The following is a 16,048-nucleotide window of genomic DNA, read 5'->3' as shown; positions in this document are numbered from 1 at the left end:
TCATAGGGTAGCTCTATTTTTAAATTTTTGAGGAACCTCCACACTGTTTTCCAAAGTGGCTGTACCAACCTGCATTCCCACCAACAGTGTAAGAGGGTTCCCCTTTCTCCACAACCTCTCCAACATTTGTTGTTTCTTTCCCTGTCCATTTTGGCCATTCTAACTGGTGTAAGGTGGTATCTCAGTGTGGTTTTGATTTGGATTTCCCTGATGGCTAATGATGATGAACATTTTTTCATGTGTCTGTTAGCCATTTGTATGTCTTCAGAGAAGTGTCTGTTCATCTCTTCTGCCCACTTTTTGACTTGATTATTTGTTTTTTGGGTGTTGAGTTTGAGAAGTTCTTTATAGATCTTGGATACCAGCCCTTTATCTGTAGTGTCATTTGCAAATATCTTCTCCCATTCTGTGGGTTGCCTCTTTGTTTTGTTGATTGTTTCCTTTGCTGTGCGGAAGCTTTTCATCTTGATGAAGTCCCAAAAGTTCATTTTTGCTTTTGTTTCACTAGCTTTTGGAGATGTATCTTGAAAGAAGTTGCTGTGGCCGATGTCAAAGAGGTTACTGCCTATGTTCTCCTCTAGGATTTTGATGGATTCCTGTCTCACATTGAGGTCTTTCATCCACTTTGAGTTTATCTTTGTGAGTGGTGTTAGAGAATGGTCGAGTTTCATTCTTCTGCATGTGGCTGTCCAATTTTCCCAGCACCATTTATTGAAGAGACTGTCTTTTTTCCATTGCATGTTTTTTCCTGCTTTGTCAAAGATTATTTGACCATCGAGTTGAGGGTCCATATCTGGGCTCTCTATTCTGTTCCATTGGTCTGTATGTCTGTTTTTGTGCCAGTACCATGCTGTCTTGGTGATCACTGATTTGTAATATAGCTTGAAATCGGGCAACGTGATGCCCCCAGCTTTGTTTTTCTTTTTCAACATCTCCTTGGCGATTCGGGGTCTTTTCTGATTCCATACAAATTTTAGGATTGTTTGTTCCAGCACTTTGAAAAATGTCATTGGAATTTTGATCGGGATGGCATTGAAGGTATAGATTGCTCTGGGTAGCATAGACATTTTAACAATGTTTATTCTTCCGATCCATGAGCATGGAATATTTTTCCATCTTTTTGTGTCTTCTTCAATTTCTTTCATGAGTGTTTTGTAGTTCCCAGAGTATAGATCCTTTACCTCTTTGGTTAGGTTTATTCCGAGGTATCTTATGGTTTTTGGTGCTATTGTAAATGGAATCGTTTCTTTAATTTCTCTTTCTACAGTTGCGTTGTTAGTGTATAAGAAAGCAACTGATTTCTGTGCATTGATTTTGTATCCTGCCACATAACTGAATTGCTGGATGAGTTCTAGTAATTTGGGGGTGGAGTCTTTTGGGTTTTCCACATAAAGTATCATGTCGTCTGCGAAAAGAGAGAGTTTGACTTCTTCTTTGCCAATTTGAATACCTTTTATTTCTTTTTGTTGTCTGATTGCTGTTGCTAGGACTTCTAGTACTATGTTGAACAACAGTGGTGAGAGTGGGCACCCTTGACGTGTTCCTGATCTTAAGGGAAAGGCTCTCAGCTTTTCCCCATTGAGGATGATATTCGCTGTGGGTTTTTCATAGATGGATTTTATGAGCTTGAGGAATGTTCCCTCTATCCCTATACTCTGGAGAGTTTTAATCAGGAAAGGATGTTGTATTTTGTCAAATGCTTTTTCTGCATCAATTGAGAGGACCATATGGTTCTTCTCCCTCCTCTTATTAATGTGTTCTATCACATTGATTGATTTGCGAATGTTGAACCACCCTTGCATCCCAGGGATAAATCCCACTTGGTCGTGGTGGATGATCCTTTTAATGTATTGTTGGATCCTATCAGCTAGGATTTTGTTGAGGATTTTGGAATCCATATTCATCAGGGATATCGGTCTGAAATTCTCCTTTTTGATGGGGTCTTTGCCTGGTTTGGGGATTAAGGCAATGCTGGCCTCATAGAATGAGTTTGGAAGTTTTCCTTCTGTTTCTATTTTTTGAAACAGCTTCAGTAGACTAGGTATTATTTCTTCTTTGAATGTTTGGTAGAATTCCCCAGGGAATCCATCAGGCCCTGGACTCTTGTTTTTTGGGAGGTTTTTGATCACTGCTTCAATCTCGTTACTGGTTACTGGCCTATTCAGGTTGTCAATTTCTTCCTGTTTCAGTCTTGGCAGCTTATAGGTTTCCAGGAAGGCCTCCATTTCATCCAGATTGCTCAGTTTATTGGCATATAGTTGTTGATAATAATTTCTAATAATTGTTTCTATTTCCTTGGTGTTAGTCGTGATCTCTCCTCTTTCATTCATAATTTTATTAATTTGGGTCCTTTCTCTCTTCTTTTGGATAAGTCTGGCCAGTGGTTTATCAATCTTATTAATTCTTTCAAAGAACCAACTTCTAGTTTCGTTGATCTGATCTACTGTGTTTCTGGTTTCTAATTCATTGATTTCTGCTCTAATTTTAATTATTTCTCTTCTAATGCGTGGCTTAGGCGTCGTTTGTTGCTTTTTCTCTAGTTCTTTAAGGTGTAGAGTTAGTTGGTGAATTCGGGATTTTTCTATTTTTTTGAGTGAGGCTTGGATGGCTATGTATTTCCCCCTTAGGACCACCTTTGCAGTATTCCATAGGTTTTGGACCGATGTGTTTTCATTCTCATTGATTTCCATGAATTGTTTAAGTTCTTCTTTGATTTCTTGGTTGACCCAAGCATTCTTGAGCAGAGTGGTCTTTAGCTTCCAAGTGTTTGAATTTCTGCCAATTTTTTTCTTGTGATTGAGTTCCAGTTTTAGAGCATTGTGGTCTGAGAATATGCAGGGAATAATCTCAATCTTTTGGTATCGGTTGAGACCTGATTTGTGACCCAGTATATGGTCTATTCTGGAGAAAGTTCCATGTGTGCTCGAGAAGAATGAGTATTCTGTTGTTTTAGGGTGGAATGTTCTGTAAATATCTATGAGGTCCATCTGGTCCAATGTATCATTCAAAGCTCTTGTTTCCTTGTTGATTTTCTGCTTCGATGATCTGTCCATTGATGAGAGTGGAGTATTGAGGTCTCCTACAATTAACGTATTGTTATCAATATGACTCTTTATTTTGGTTAACAGTTGGCTTATGTAGATGGTTGCTCCCATGTTGGGGGCATAGATATTTACAATTGTTAGATCTTCTTGTTGGATAGACCCTTTAAGAATGATATAGTGTCCTTCTGTGTCTCTTATTACAGACTTTAGTTTAAAATCTAATTTGTCTGATATAAGAATTGCTACCCCAGCTTTCTTTTGAGGTCTGCTGGCATGGAAGATGGATCTCCATCCCTTCACTTTCAGTCTGGATGTATCTTTAGGTTCAAAATGAGTCTCTTGTAGACAGCATATGGATGGGTCCTGTCTTTTTATCCAATCTGCAACCCTGTGCCGTTTTATGGGAGCGTTTAGGCCATTCACGTTGAGAGTGATTATTGAAAGATATGAATTAATTGTCATCATGTTGCCTGTGAAGACGTTGTTTTTATAGATTGTCCCTGTAAATTTCTGTTGTAGATCACTGTTGGGGTCTTTCTCCTTTTATAGAACCCCCCCTTAATATTTCTTGCAGGGCCGGCTTAGTGGTCACATATTCTTTCAACTTCTGCCGGTCGTGGAAGCTCTGCATCTCTCCATCCATTCTAAATGAAAGCCTTGCCAGATAAAGTATTCTTGGCTGCATGTTCTTCTCATTTAGTACCCTGAATATGTCTTGCCAGGCCTTTCTGGCTTGCCAGGTCTCTGTGGATAGGTCTGACGTTATTCTGATGTTCCTCCCTCTGTACGTAAGGAATCTCTTCCCCCTAACTGTCCTTAAGATGGTTTCCTTGGTTCTAAGATTTGCAAGTTTTACTCTTACATGCCGGGGTGTTGGCCTGTTTTCCTTGATCTTAGGAGGGGTCCTCTCTGCCTCTAGGACTCGAATGTTTGTTTCATTCCCCAGATTAGGGAAGTTCTCAGCTACGATTTGCTCAAATACATCTTCTAGCCCTCTCTCTCTCTCCACTCCCTCCGGGATTCCAATGATTCTGACATTGGAACGCCTCATGGTGTCACTTATTTCTCTGATTCTATTTTCATGGATTCTGAGTTGTTTTTCCCTGGCCTCCTCTTTTCCCTTTTTATCTGTTATACTGTCTTCCAGATCGCTTATTCTCTCTTCTGTCTCAGTTACCCTAGCTGTTAGATTATCTAGATTGGATTGGATCTCATTGATAGCATTTTTAAGTTCTGCCAATTCACCTTTTATTTCTGCCCTTAGAGACTCTATGTTGCCATTAATTGATTTCTCCATTCTAGCCATTGTCTTCACAATTGCTAGCCTGAATTCCATCTCCGACATCTTGGTTATATCTGCATCCATTTGTAAATCTGCAGCATAAGTCATAATCTCTGAGTCTTTTCTGTTTTGGGGGCTCCTCCTCCTAGTCATTCTGTTGATGGGTGTTTGAGGGAATGTATAGAGTCCAAATTATTGACCAGAACCCAAGCAAGATGCACCTGTTTTCTTGGGACCTTAGGGTTGCTGGCCTCTTGTTTTCCCAGCCTGTCTTCTGGGGGAGGGGCCTGCCGCGCTGTTACTCAGGCAACCCTGTTCGGGCGGAGTTGCCCTGCCCCCTGTGGCGGGGGATGGGCTCAGGGGAATCAGTCTTTGGGGCTTTTGTTCTCTGGCGCCTTTCCCTGGCGGCTTTCCGCGTCTCTTCCGCGAGTCAGAGCAGAAGAGACCGTTTCCAACCCTCTGCCTCAGAGCAGAGAGACCTCAGTCTGTTCTTCAGGGAGCTCTCCAGGCCACACCGTCTCCGTTTCTGTCCGTGCTGCTATAAACTGCAGCGGCCTGGGTTGTGCGCCCCTCCGCAGCGCTCCCAGTCCTGCCTCCTGGTCAGGGCACGTCTCTGCCCTTTGTGCTTCTAAAACCGCCAGCCGCTCCCAGTTCCCGTGCGCGCGACTCCGCCGCTTGGGGTTCCGTCCCGGGGATTGCAGTTCACCGGCTCGACCCCGGCGCACCGGGTTTCCGTCTCGGAGGCTGCAGTTCGTGTGCGCACGACCCCGCCGGTCTGGTTTTCCGCCCCGGAGGCTGCCCTAAAGTCCTTTCCCGACGCTACCGGTCTGCGAGTCTGTGCCCGTCCGCAGCGCGCGAGGCTGTCACTCACCGGCGGTGTAGGATCCCCAGGGCCAGGCCTGTCAATGGGGTTTTTATAATACCACATTCATTGGCTTTCAGAAAGAGATCAATAATATGGAAGCAAAAGTTCCTGGGTAGGGTTTCTGGGGAAAGCTCTTCAAAGGAGGCTGACTCAGCAGGGAGGCATGTCCTTTCACCCTTGCCCCTTTCTACTTTCTGCTGCCTGGAATATGGATGTGATATCTGGAGCTGAAGTAACCATTTTGGGATCATGAGGTGACCTCAAGGATGGAAGCCTCATGTTAATGATGGCAGAGAACAGGGTAGAGGAGCCTGGGTCACTGATGGCTATCGAGCTTCTGTTTTCACCCCGGGCTAGAATTCTCTTTACGTGAGAGGAAAATTTAACCTCCATCTTACTCTAGCCACCGTGATTTTGGTTCTTTGTTACTTGTAGTCAGGTGCAGTTCTTAACTGACACCAAAGGCTTTGAGCACAACCAACGCATCCTTCCCACCTCTGTTCACGGGTAACGAAGAGTTTGGTGTGGATGTCCCAGGGTGTTGCTGCGTAACCAGACGAGGAGGCGGGGCCTGCGGTTTGCAGGCCAGGGGCCTTGTGTTGGCCTGGTCCTCTTTGCAGGAATGGACACACACGGTGATTTCATCTCTTAGGACTGGAGGACGAGGATGGAAGTGTTTGGTGCGGAGGTGCCCCGGGAGCGGAAGGGAAGGCAGGAACAGTGGAGAGGAGAGGGCGTTGGGGCTGAGACTTGTGAGCTGTTTCTGTGAGAGGTGGTGAGCCTCTGGCTGTGTCCCTTTGGGGTCTAGGTGACACAGGACAGCACAACTATGGGTGGTCACAGAGCCTTGCATTTCCGCCCCAATCCCGGCCTGATAGTGACTGTGTAGGACCAGCAGTGTGGGACCACCAGGGGCGGCCCTGATGGCTGGGGGTGGAGGTGAGATAGGGGGTGGGAGTGGGGTGCTGTTTTCCTGAAGGGCAGGCCAGCAGAAGCAGGGGATGCAAATAAGACAAGGCCGGGGTGGAAGACAGGTTTGGGCTTGTACCTGAGCATGCGTGCAACACTCCAGAGAGTGCTGAGATGGGCCGAGGCCCTATGGGTGTGTCACTGGGCGCTGAGAAGCTTGGCAATGTAGATGTGGATGTGGAGAGACCTCACCTGTAGCCCCAGGAAGCCGAGCAGGTTATCCAGGGAGGTGGAATCTGATGAACTTAATTAACATCATAACTCCTGCTGGGCTCCCAGCGCCGTAGCCTTCTCCTGACCTGGTGGAGACTTACCCCTTCACAGACCTGGTTTCAACAACTGCTCCATAAACAATCTTGAAGTTCACCGTCCTCTTTGCTGTCCTGGAGCTCACCCTAAATTTTCTGTCTGTTCAGTATTTGCTTATTGAGTCAGCAATTCAGCCAGATGGATTTGAAGGCATATACAACTTTTTTAAAAAAATAAAAACTACCTCTGTCTAAACAGCTCTGTCTGCAACCATCTGCCCAAAGACTTCATTCTCAGAAATATTCCTTTGCCAAAGGAAAAAAAAAGAAAAGAAAAGAAAAGAAAAAGAAACATCGTTTTGCCAATTGATGCCCATAATAATGATCAGAAACATGTAGCAAGGATCAGAAGCATAATGGCCAACGTGTCTGCAGTTTGTAAAGCATAGCTGCTCGGGATTAGGTGGAGAGAGATTTTTAACCTTCATTTTGCAGATGGAGAATCAGAAGGAAGGTCTTATTTGCAGTGACGTGGACAGTAATTGGTGGAGGATCCAGGTTCTTTTAATGTTGTCATACCACGTTCCAAGCTATTAGTATCGAAGGAAGATGGACCCATTTATTAGCCAAAATATTTGTTTAAAAGGAAAAAAGTGCTAGCCGATATGCAACTATCAACTCTGAGCCTGGCCGAGAGCCAAGAGCCTTCCCTATGTGATTTCACTTAATGTGCACAAACTAGCATCCTTCCCTCCCACTTACACCTTCTTAAAAACACTGGATTTTCTTGCTTTCCTTTTTTTTTTTTTTTTTAAGATTTATTTGAGAGAGAGCAAGAGAGCGGGTGAGCATGAGCAGGGGGAGGGGCTGAGGGAGAAGCAGACTCCCCCACTGAGCAGGGCTCCATCCCAGGACCTTGAGATCATGACCTGAACCCAAGGCAGACCGACTGAGTCACCCAGATTTTCTTGGTAGGCATCCACTCTGGGTCGGATGCTCAACTGACTGAACCCCCCAGGCGCCCCTGGAAGATGCCAGTTTTGAGTGGGGATCGGATCAGGTCCAACCAGCCCGGACTGCCTTGCTAGGGGCTCCTCCTTTGGGCCTTAAGACTCAGCCGACCAATGATTCTCCGGGGTGTGTGCAGATCCACAGTCCAAGCACATTCTAGCACACCTTGGCCAAAGTCGCTGGAATGTGTGGGGTGCACCCTGCCTTGTTTCCACATAATCCCCTTGTTGTCTATTGCCCGCAGTGTTACATCAATTAACAGCAAGCCCTGTGTGGGCCGGTGCGTGGCACTGGCAGAGGGAGGGCGCTCAGTGATGGCCCAGTTTCCAAGGAAGCCTGGCCCAGCAGCGGGGCGGGATTCAGGCCCCAGCTGGTTAGAGGCCCAGACGGAGAGCTCCAGCAGACCGCTGACGGCCTGAGCCAGGCTGCACTTCCATTGTGCCCAGCCCTCCTTAGGTGGGAGGAGCAGGTCTGGAGGAAGGTGCTGGGACGTGGGAGGGGACTGAGGTTCTTCATTTTCCAGCCTTCAGTGGGTGCTGCTGGAGGGCCTTCCTGTGACCTGCAGGGGGCAGGGCAAGGATGGGAGGGTGGACTTCCTTGGGAGGAGAAGGGATGTTGGTGGGTGGCCCTGGAGCCTGGGGCTCTGTGCCTTGCAGCAAGGGAGTGAAGGTCTGGGGCCCCTGGGGAGGAGGCTAGAGGCTCAGCCACTTCACAAGGCAGGTCGGAGTTTTGCTCAGAGGCCTCAGAAATTCCATGCCGCTGCTGAGAGCCCAGGTTGGGGGGAACAGGCTAGCTCCCTACGGCTCCAGCAGTAGGAGGTGGGAACTCAATGTCCTCAACTGGAGAGTAGTAGGGAACTGCCCTAAATGAGCATTTTGTAAACTGTGTTCCTTGGAGCTGAAAGTGTTTGTAAGGTATAATAGATGCTTTGTAAAAAGATTTTGTGATCGGCTGTCTTCTTTCCTGCCTTTTGGAAAGTCATAAAGCCCACTCGTATATTAAAGGCTCTGAGAAGTCCTGCAGCACAACGCCTGTTTGACTCAGGGTTTCCCGCTGCACGCCTTTGAATACCTGCGGAGTACCAGGATTCCTTGGAATGTGGTTTGGGAAACTGCACCGGACGCTGCCCACTCTGAGGCTGGACATTCTCTTGGAGACAGGCCAGGCTTGTTACAGGAGGTGATTTATGAGCTGGAGAGCCAATTCATTAATTTGCAGGAAAGCCGTATCTGCCTGCCTAATCGATCCATGGCAGCAATTTGCCGGAGGTGGTCTCTCCCAGTGGGGAATTAAATGTGGAGGCCAGCAATGGCTTGGAAGTTCACTGGGGAAGCCCAAGGAGGAGAAAGGGGTGGATATTCTTTAGAAAGTCTGTTTTTTTCCCAGCCAGGCAGTAGCTAAACAGGCTCTTTGTGGCAAGATTTTCCTACATCTCTTTCTTCTGGGAACTCACGATGATCTGTGGGCAAAGAGCAATAGGAGCACCTACTATGCGTTAAGCACCTCACAGGTGTCCTCTTCGAGCCTGTGGTGGGTCTCCGGAGTCCGCATTTACAGATGAGAAAACTGGGAACAGGGAGACTTCTTCTCTTGCAGCCTGGGGCAGGGCTGGGGCTCAAAGCCAGGTCTGTTGGGTCCCAGGGTTCATGTGCACCCCCGGTCCCGTGCCACTCAGGCCCTGGCTAGCCCCCCTGTTCCCCCATCCCTCCCCCACCCCCCAAGCCTGGGAGACCCACCTTTCCTTTTAAAGCTGTTGCCACCTACTCTGCTTCTTAAGATTTCTTTTCGGGAGAGAGACTGCCCGATGCTTCTGCTGGTACCGAGTTCCCAGGACCACTAGCAGCAGTTTGCTTTTACCTGTCGCCTTCCCAGTCTTGCCTCAGGACCACATATATCAGCCCTCCTGCTTTCTGCCACAGTGTGGTCACAGCCTCTGTCCACCTCAGAATATCCTACCGGCCTCCTGCCTACATGGCAGGGTGCTGATTGAGTTACAAGTGAGTACTTTTTTGGTGCATTAGTAAGGTGTGTGCAAGTGAGAGGAGGGATTTGACCCCATAAAAATTCAGGGTCCTGTTGCCTCAGTGAAATTTCTGGGGGTCCAATGATCTGGAGCACGTCAGGGTATTCCACCAGGTGAAAGACAGGACGCTCTACCTTGGACCAGCTACGGCAACAAGGATGGTGGGTTCCCTTCTTAAATCTGGAGCCACATACTCTACATTTGAGTCGGTTATGCCAGTCCACTTACTGAGTAGTAGGAAAGTGTCAGCTTTTTTTCTTTAAGATTTATTTACTTATGAGAAAGAGAGGGAGAGAGAGAGAGAGAGAGAGTTGGGGGAGGGGCAGAGGGAGAGAATCTCAAGCAGACTCCCTGCTGAGCATGGAGCCCGATGTGGGTCCCGAGCCCACGACCCATGAGATCACCACCGGAGCCAAAACCAAGAGTCGGATGCTCAACTGACTGAACCCCCCAGGTGCCCCTGGAAGATGCCAGTTTTGAGTGGGGATCGGATCAGGTCCAACCAGCCCGGACTGCCTTGCTAGGCGCTCCTCCTTTGGGCCTTAAGACTCAGCCGACCAATGATTCTCCGGGGTGTGTGCAGATCAAATGCTGCGCGGAGCGTCTCTGAGAAGCAGCCCCTGGCTGGCTGTGGGCCTGGTAGAGACTGAAGCCTGGGCACCAATGACCCTGCAGTCTGAGCTCCTGTCTCAGGTCCGGGTGGCCCGGAAACAGACTCTGGGGTGGGGATTTGTGGGCAGGAGTTTTCTTGGGGGACTGCCCGTGGGGATCACTTCTGTAGGGGAGAGAAAGGGATGGAACTGGGTGGAGGGATGAACTGCAGCTGCAGAGGCCTCCGCCAATCCCAGGGCGGCTCCGGACAGCTCCCGAATTGGCTGCGGGCTTCGTCTGGCGGGGGCGGGGTTACATCCTGGGGGGCGGGGCAGCTCCCTGCTGAGGGCCAGTCCCAGAGTGACTCCTCCGCGGTGAGCCATCACAGGCCCCCTCCCAGCACCCGGGAAGGAGGGTTTCAGCCCTGCAGGCGGGTACCTCACTGAACACCTCAGGGTCCTCCATAGCATCCAATCAGAAATTGGGTGTTATCGGAGCCCCCCGGAAGTGGAGGTAGCATGTGTCATTGATGGGAATGTGCCGGGGCACGAGGAGGTGCATGAGCAGATGGCTCAAGTCGCTTTGACCCTGACCCCCGGGCAGTCTCCCCTGGTGCACACCTAGCCCTGCGCATACCTGATGGGGGAGAAGACATCGTGGGCCTGACCCACAGGTGCTTCGGCACAGTTTCCTGGCCTTGACTGGAAGCGATGGCTGCAGCCTGCCGGCCCTTTCCAGGGCTGCCCGGGAGGTCACTGGTGTAGGGAAACCCTTCGGTGGGCAAACGTTCAAACACACCATTGGGCTTTCTGCTTTGTTTGGACTGACGGGAAGACCAGAGCTCGGGATCGACAGTAATTCACGGGCAGTTCCTCACGATTTTGCTCAGGGGTCGGCAAAGGAGAGCCCCCAGGTCAAATCCGGCCGCAGTCTGATTTTGTAAATTGAGTTTTCTCGGAACACAACCATACCCATCCGTTTGCTTACTCTCTATGCTGCTTTCATGTTGAACGACACACGTGACAGAGAGATGTGACAGAGAGGTGTGACAGCGGACACACGGCTCACAAAGGCGAACGTATTTATAAACTCGGTAGAAAAAGTCTGCTGACCCCTCGCTTAGCTGAATGGTCAGAGATTTGGAAAGAACAGGATTGGTAAGTGGGAGGCAGAGGTGGTAAAGCGGTGTGAGTAAAGACATCAGTGGTGGGCGTTCTCAGAACAGACATACACTGTGAAGACGCTCGTTTCTGATGTGAGTGCTCCCCAAAGGGCATCCCCACGGCGGAGGAGGCTCTTAATAGTCAGGTGGACAAAATGACAAGGGCGTGAAGGAAAGGAATTTCTCTGTGAATGTCAGCTGGCTTCTTTCTGCAGCCAGCCCAGCCAGCCCAGCGCTTGCTCAATGAGTCCATGTTTAAAGCGGCCATTGTGGCTGAGATGGAGGTTATCTAGGGGCAAAGGAAGCAGAGTGTTCTTCCTTCCATCAGCAGAGTACCGCCAGGGACCAGGCACCATTATCTGTGGACCCTGGGTGCCTTATTCACTGGTGAGGTTCCACATTGCTTCCGATCAAGGAATTCATTTCACGGCAAAAGAAGTATGGTGGTGACCTTTGCTCATTGCCATTCTCTGGTCTTACTAAATACCTCACTAGCCACAAGCAGCTGACCCAACAGAATGGTGGAACGGTCTACCGAAGGCTTACTTAGGATGCTAGTTGGGAGGCAGCACCTTGAAAGGATGGAGGTCTATGGTACAGGATACCCAACTCACAGAGTTTCTTCTCCTCCCAGCAGCTTTGGACTCCACTGGTTTGGAGGTTTTAGTTCCCACAGGCAAAGAAGGGGGTTACTCATTGCTGGAGTTACTGATACCAGTTATCAAGGGAAATGGACTTCCTGCTCTGGCATGCACATTTTCTTCCATTTTCTCTCTCCCTCTTTCCCTATCTTATCATTTTATTATTTTATGCAAGCTGGAGGTGAACTTTACAACCTAGGTAGCGGAAGTTTCAGATGGGTGGTAACTGAATTTGGGGAGTCACTCACATATCCCGGGGATGGGTGGGCTGCTTGCCTCCCAGGATGGATGCCACGACCATTGGGGCTTTGTATCTTCTCCTTTTGGGGAGAAGGTGAGAGTCTTTGTACGAAGGATGGTTTCATCTTGTTATGTTAGCGGAGTTCTTTCTGTGGTTGTGCAGAAGTTCAAATCTGTGTAGAAGGTGTGGATGGATGCAGAGTAGGCAAAGGGTGGACCGTTATCCAATTACTGTCTTTCAGCTTCCAGTCCATTCTTGCACACTATCCTACGTTGTGACGCCGGAGGCGGGGTATTTCTGCTTCCTGCTGGGGTCTGACAACAGGGGGTGTGAGAGGGGGCGACTTCGAGGCTGGAGGAATACAAGGTGTCTTGCCCCTTCCTGCCCCTGTGAGCATCATGCCCACAAAACCCCATCATCCTGGCGGTGGCCCCTGGGCCCAGTTCAGCAGGCAGAACTAGCCCCACTGGGCCCCCTTGGAGTCACCAGCACCAGCCGCAGTGGCTGCTCTTCTGAGGTCTGCTTTCCAGGCCCCCTGGGCCCTCCGCCCAGCTTCTGGGTTTAATCGTTCCAGTCCCGTATTGTCCCTCAGCCGAGGGTTGGGTCTGCTCCCTGAACCGCGGACTCCCTGACACCTTAGAGCTCTCCTTTCTGCCTTTCCAGTTCTTCGATGCCTAGTTCATGATTCTTTTTTTTTAAATTTTATTTTATTATGTTATGTTAGTCACCATACATTACATCATTAGTTTTTTTCACTTTTTTAAATTATGTTATGTTAATCACCGTACATTACATCATTAGTTTTTGATGTAGTGTTCCATGATTCATTGTTTGCATATAACACCCAGTGCTCCATGCAGAACGTGCCCTCCTTAATACCCATCACCAGGCTAACCCATCCCCCCACCCCCCTCCCCTCTGGAACCCTCAGTTTGTTTCTCAGAGTCCATAGTCTCTCGTGGTTCGTCTCCCCCTCCAATTTCCCCCCTTCCTTTTTCCCTTCCTACTATCTTTTTTTTTTTTAAACATATAATGTATTATTTGTTTCAGAGGTATAGGTCTGTGATTCATAATTCTTTATATGAAATCTCCTCTGCTAAAGCAACATGTGGGTTCTGTCTCCTGATGGGACCCTGCCGGGTACAGACCCGGGACACTGTAGACTGTGCCTCGTGGATTTCCCACAGTGAGCCATCTGAAATCACCAGGGTCAGCTGTCCCAACAAGCCCCCATTGGCTTTGGCCCACCGTCGGAGCCTGTGGTGAATCCATCCACTGCGGCCCTGCTTGCCTCTGGACCCCACCTCCAAGGACATTGCCCTGGGGCTCAGGCCATGCCTGTCCCCTCACCTGCCATGACAGGGTCACCGTGAAACTCAGGAACAACCCTCAGAAGTCCAGCCCCATCCTTCTGTGCCCATTTTCCTGGCTTCCCCTGAGACCTGTCAACCATCCATGGGTCCTCCAGCTCCTGACAGGCGGGCTTCCTAACTGCAGCTTCGGGAAGAGAGAAACTGCATGGTGCCCCACCCTGGCTCTCCCGGGCAGGCCACTCTGGTCGCCTTTGGAGTTTGCCCTGGTCGGGCTTCTAATCTCTAAGTCCCCTCCCATATCTGGAGACACTACAAGCCGTGCCTCGTCTTGTCCCACCCATCAGAGCACTCGGAACGGTGGAGAGCACCGTCCCCTTTTGTAGGAGCCTTCACTTTTCTCCCGGGGACACCCCTTCCTCCTCTGGTTCAGCTGGGGTGCATTTCTCTATCTTCCTGTCTCTCTGTTCCAGCCCTGGTCTGGCTGTGAGAGCTGTTTCTGAGCCCGTTCCCTTTCTCCTTGAGTGAGTCCTCACCGCTAGCAACCAAATCCTGCGGGAGCGGCTCTTACTTGGCCTTCTGGGCTTTGGGGTTTAGAAGGATTCCATCAGTTTGCCTTGTGAGAGACAGTAGAGGGCAGTGGTAGGAGGCAGACCTTGGAGCTGGACAGCCCAGGTTGAAGCCACGGCCCCTTCCACAGCTAGCCGTGTGACCTTGGGCACGACCGAAGTTCTCCGTGACTCAGTTTCCCCATCTGTAAATGCAGGTAGCATCTTACCCAGTTCTCCGAGGTGTAGTGTGAGAACCCAAAAGGCTAATACGTGTAAGGCAAAGAAGGGTGCCTGGCACTGAGTAAGCGCCCATCAAGTGTTAACTGTTATTACTGTTTTATACTTCAGCCCTTGGAGGGGAGTTGAATCAAATACGCATTTACGTATTTGTATACGTAAATACATAATAAAATACGTATTGTATTAAATGTACTTGGCAAAAAGAGAAAGAAGAATTTACATATTGCTGGGGTCCCATCAGAGGCAGATCCCCTCCATGGGCACGAGCCCTGGGTGGGAATGAGAGGCCCCCACCCCGGGGGATGCAGGTGCCCAGGTGCCGGGGACACACCAGCCGAGGGCCAGTCTAGGGCTGCAGACCCGCATTTCCACACAGCGTGGCCTCCGTGTAAGCCAACGACAGCCCTGGAGGGAACCTGGCTGTGCTGGACTCCATGGGATGAGGGCTCCAAAATAGAATCTTCCAGAAGGATTTCCAAGGGTAACCAATTACATGTGATTTAGCCTTACACTGGGAATGTGACTTCATGGAGCCACCTACACAGCAGGGGCCCTGGGCAGTCCGGGGTGAACTCAGCAGGAGAGGGTTAACTGGGCTGCTCCAATTCTGCACAGGCCTTGACCGGCTCCTGCGAGCTAACCTCTGGGCCCTCGGAATATCCTGCCTGGTAGAGTCTTGGTGCACCTGGAGTCTGGTGTACGCTAGCAGTGGGACTTAAGGTGAACGCCTGTTTTTGTTCACCTGGGGCTCTGGCCTCTCTGCCTCAGTCCGTCTGACCTCTAGGGAGGCTGGAGGCTGAGCCTCTAAGGAGGCTGGAGGCTGAGCCATTAAGATCAGTCATGTGAGTGCCCCATGCCTTCAAGCCTGACCCCCAGCACAACCCCCTACACCCAGGCTTGGGGGTGTTCGTGTTATCTCTGAGAGAACAAACACCGTCCACTGGACTCCAGGGCGAGAGGACAACTGGAAACTCACGCCTGGTCTCTCTTCGGCCCCACCTGCTGCACCTTTTCCCTTTGCTGATTTTAATCTGTATCTTTATTTTTCCTGGAATTTGCCATGACTGTGAGTATAGCAGCATTTCTGAATTCTGTGAGTCCTTCCGTCAAATCATCAAACCCAAGGGGAGCCCTGCAGACCCCCAACACAGCCCTCCGTTCCTCTTTATCTGCTCATTGATAAGACCAAATAGGTCATGGACCACATCCTCTGGGAAGCCCTCTCCGCATCCAGGCTGGTTTGATGTCCCTCTCTCTGCTCTTATACCCTCACCCCTTCTCTTGATCATTCCACTTAGTTTCCATTTATCTCTCCCTCTCCCACCTTTGTCCAACTAATGTCATCTTGTTGTGTTTTATATATCCTTTTTAAGCCACTCAAATCCCATCTGGAGTGAGGTGGGATGGGGCCAGATACACCGCCCTCTGACCACGGGGTTTGATACAAGAGATCCGTTGCGCATGTCCTCAAACAGGCTCAGACTGTCCGGTCCACTCATGCCCTGATCTCCGCAGGCTTCAGGGGGAGAGGGGGACCAGCTGAGCATTCTCAAATGGCTGCCGTGATCTTTCTCTCCCCAAAGACATCTTCTCTGGGGACTCATGCTGTGGTTTTGATGCAAGATTGACCCCTGAGCTTGGCTCACAGGCCTGGCTCACTGGGGACTGGCCAAAAGGGAGCTTTGGACCATAGGGCTGGGGCTGGGGTGAGGCAAGTGAGGTGTCCCTCACCTCCATGGGGCCTCCCCCTAGATGGAGGCCCTCACCTCCTTGCTCAAGCTCTGTCTCTGACGGCAGTGAGAACATCTCCTCCCTTCCAGGCAGACGCTGGAAGCAAATGTGACTGGCATGGAATGTTCCCTGAGTCTGA

This window comes from Halichoerus grypus, chromosome 11 (assembly GCF_964656455.1).
Source record: "Halichoerus grypus chromosome 11, mHalGry1.hap1.1, whole genome shotgun sequence".
Taxonomy (NCBI): Eukaryota; Metazoa; Chordata; class Mammalia; order Carnivora; family Phocidae; genus Halichoerus; species Halichoerus grypus.
This window is presented reverse-complemented; position numbering follows the sequence as displayed.